The sequence below is a fragment of the Triticum aestivum genome, chromosome 7A (assembly GCF_018294505.1).
Source record: "Triticum aestivum cultivar Chinese Spring chromosome 7A, IWGSC CS RefSeq v2.1, whole genome shotgun sequence".
Lineage (NCBI taxonomy): Eukaryota > Viridiplantae > Streptophyta > Magnoliopsida > Poales > Poaceae > Triticum > Triticum aestivum.
The window spans coordinates 34,690,899-34,695,246 of record NC_057812.1 but is presented as its reverse complement, the minus strand read 5'-3'; positions in this window follow the sequence as shown (position 1 = coordinate 34,695,246).

The following is a 4,348-nucleotide window of genomic DNA, read 5'->3' as shown; positions in this document are numbered from 1 at the left end:
TAAAACATGTTCATGTACAACAACAATTACTATATTAAATGTTTACGCAATTTTGGATAAATCAAAACAAAAAGAAGTAGATAATAAATATATACTACAAAAATGGATTGACATGAAAAGGAAAAAAAGAGAAACTGGAAATGAAAGGAAAAAAGAATAGAAACCATAATCTAGAAAGAAAACAAATAAAAAAGTCACCCAACCAAGCTCGACTGGGCTCTATAAAACTAACTGGGATTTGGGACTCTGTCATTACTTATTGTTACTCACACATTTCGCTAAGATTGTTGATATCTGGCAAACAATTAGTGATGTCCTTACTATGGCTTTGTTTAAGCGCCATGAACGCCTCTTGATCTAACCTTGTTTAGCAAAACACCGTGTTGGTGCAAAAAAAAAAAACCCGACATATCCCATGATTGCTCATGGAGCAGAGTACACTTAGATGATCATGATAGGGTGCATGCGAGACAAACGATTTTACCCAGGTTGAGGCCCTCAAGGTGGAGTTAATACACTACATCCTGCATGTCTAATTTTATTGACGGTGTTCGTCTCGTATGAGATCTTGTAATATTTGGTGCCGACTTGGGAGGCCATACCTCCCCTTATATAGGTGTACAGGAGGTAGGGTTACAACAGTCCAAGTCGATTTACATATTGTAACCACAGCTGATCTACCAGGGCCCAGGCTATAGCTGGGCCGCGAGGCTGGCCTGGCCATAGTCTTTACCGGGGAACAGATACCCCTGGTATATTCTACTGTTAGTAGCCCCAGAGTCCGTCACAAGCTCGGCTAATTTGGCTTTATGTTGAACGAAATGCGCCACCTTGGATTGCTTGGCGAGGTCTTGAGGGTGTCCTGAGTATCCTTGCAATGCAAGAAAATGTCTTGTGTGGGCTTGTGTTGAAAGGGTTGGAGATGACGGGCTTGTTACCCCAAAGAGGAAGGGAAACCGTGCATGGTGAGCAAGGTGTCCGACCTTCCTATCTTCTTTTGTTGTTGGAGGCATCCGGTTTCACAGGAAAAACCGGCCTCACCAATGCTTGTGAAGCGTCGCGATTCCCAAAGCCACATGCCCTTCGAGTTCCTGCTGCCCAAGGAGCTCACTTGTAGTCTCGCCAGTGGCCCCCTTCCGGCCAGCCAAGGATTCAACCTGTCCGAGTTGACCAGCGACACACTCCTCTGGTTCCTAGTCTTCATCAGGTTCCAAACCGTCGTATGCATGCGCGTACCGCCTGGTCGTTGTCAGAAATTTGATGGTCATTGTGCTAGCACTAGTGTAGAAACGGGCTATAGCCCCGTTACGTAAGGTCATTTAGTGCCGGTTCTATAACCGGCACTAAATGGTGGAGACTAAAGGTCCCCCTTTAGTCCCAGTTCAACACAAACCAGGACCAAAGGCCCACCACGTGGCATCGGTCATCGTACGTTCATTTTCGGCTCATCTTCATTACACAGCACCGAAAAGACCAAATTAATACAAGTTCATACACACTTATTCTCATAAAACAACATATAAACTCTCTAGCTAAAGCATTTAAAGGCAACAACAAATGCAATCAATATCACAACTAAGGTAACAATTGATCCAAGAGCATAATGATACCAATCCTCACTACCAATGGCATATTTTTTAATCTTTCTAATCTTCAAGCGCGTTTTCTCCATTTTGATCTTGTGATCATCGACGACATCGGCAACATGCAACTCCAATTCCATCTTCTCCTCCTCAATTCTTTTCAATTTTTTCTTTCAAATAATCGTTTTCATTTTCAACTAAATTTAACCTCTCGACAATAGGGTCGGTTGTAATTTCCGATTCACATACCCCCTAAATAAAAATATCTATGTCAACTTGATGGACATAATTTTTTATAAACACGAAATGCAACAAATAGTTATAAAAGAGAATATACCACATCTGAATCATAAACCGGAAGAGGGCCGACGGGGACGGATATCAAAACCATGGCACTATGTATAACAAACAACGTACGGGTAAGAAAATTATAGAAGTAACTATATATCTAAATCACACAAACATGATTTTTTTATATAAAAAAATATAAGAACAAGAGGCTCACCACAAGGTGGTGCCGGTGACAGGACGGTGCGGGCGATCGATGGTGGTTAGGACGGAGATGGGAAGGCACTAAGTAAACCAGACCTACATATGCAAACTAAGAGTTATTTTGAGCTCAAATTGCATATAAATCAAATAAACTACCATATATAATTCCTCCCAAACTAAAACCCACAAATCACTATACTTATAAAGCATTGCAAGAGCTAATCTAGCAATGAGAGATGAAAGGACAAAGTTGCTAACCTTTGTGATCACTTGGATGGATGGGGTGCCTTCAAATCTTAACAAATTTTGTCAAAAATGGAGGATGAGCTCGAAACGACAATGGTTGGAGCTACAGGAGTTGTAGCTCGGGACGACAATGGCTGGAGCTACAGGAGCTGTAGCTCGGGACGACAAGGGTGAGTTCATAGCAGCAGCCACTTGGTTTTTGCCTCATGTATATGCAGTTGAGGCGGCAGAAATTCAGGCTATAAGGAATGGATTCTGGCTAGCACAAAAAATTGGCTGCACCTCCTTGATAATCGAGTCTGATAGCTCAACTGCACTTGAGGCGGTGAACCAACATGAATTATATGGTCCTGATGTTGCTGTGACTACAGAATGCAACCTTATACGGAGGGAGTTTGCATCAGCGACATGTGATCACTGTTTTCGGGAAGCTAATGAGGTGGCCGATGCTCTAGCAAAACACTCCTTTAGTAATAGATGCTCTGAATTTTGGGAAGCCTCCATTCCCGACTTTATTTCTCACATTATTGTAAAAGACCTGTCCATTATTTGAGAAATAAAGTCTTTTCCTTTCAAAAAAAAGTGGTTGCGCATGTATACATATGATACATGAATTTCCCACATATTAGACTTGTTATCCGACAGCTCGTTTTCCGAGTCACAATAGAAGATGCAACGGGCTAGATGCCAGGTGCATTTGAGCACAGGCACCAAAACGCCATGCTCTAGTTATTGACTCTATTGCATGATTAAAGGGAAAAGACTGAACATAAACTCTTTTTACAATGAGTCTCTTCTTCACAGAACTGTAACTGGTGCTATATTATTAGAAAAATATGAAATGCAAGTCGTTTGAACTATCATTGCGCCAGTAGCTGAAATTCAACTATTTGCTATTGTTGTCACCAACAGAACATTTTTTATAGTTCAGAATCCAACCAGATAGCTCGCACAATGCTTCCTTTAGAAATATTATCAAGCTAAGCCGAATAATTACATGTGGTTATCTTAACACCTTAAAGCCTAATGATATAAGAATATATTGAAGGCACACATGATCATGTTGTATAGATAAAATCAGCTACCTCATACACTAAAAAAACTCCCAGGCATATGAAACTGCTAGGGGTATAAAGTAGAACATGATGAATCCATATTCGATCTTGGCATGAGAGGTGGATTGGGAGAGAAGGCGGTACATCATATAAACTTGCGTCGCCATGGAAATGCCATGGCATACATATCTCTCAAGCAACATGGTTTGCGTTGAGAGATTGACAACTACATATCAAATTGGAGAGTGACAACTTGTAGCAAGACACTGGACACAAGAATGACAGGGACGATGCCTGTGAAGAGAGAGGGGGAGAGGGATGGTGATGAAGCAGTACCTGGTATTTCTTGTGGCACGAGATGGTGAGCAAGAGTAAGACATCAATTTCATTGAAAGGAATCGAGCAAGACAATAGATCTGGTGCCAGTAGGAAGTATGAATGCTCAGCAATGCAGAGGTCGTCTCATCGAATCCTTTGTACAGCATCATCCATCATCCTCCTCTCCTTGCCTCCCTTGTTTCTCCCTCACCATCCTCCGTTCTAGAAAGCGTGCATTAGGTCAAGAAAAATAACTTCTCGGAGATGATGCATTGGGAGTCATGACGTACACAACTTACAAAGGAGCAACTGCCTTGTGGGAGTAGATCAATAGAAGGCGACCGGCGACCAAGTGCGTAATCAGGCGACTTCATTCACAGAGGCTACCAGATGCATAGGGAGCAGCCATGGGGTACACAATTGTTGGGTGAGAGTAGATCAACCGAAGGTGAGGTATGAACGACCAAGTGCGTAATCAACCGGCTTCACGGAGGCGTGCAGATAAAAAAGAAGCAATCATGGCGTACAGAGCTACAAAGAAAACAACTGCCTGGTGAGAGTAGATCGATAGAAGGCGAGTGGTGATGGAGTCCGTAACCAGTCGTCTTGAGGTGAGTGGCGGAGGCATGCATGAGATTGTGAGAAAACACTAGG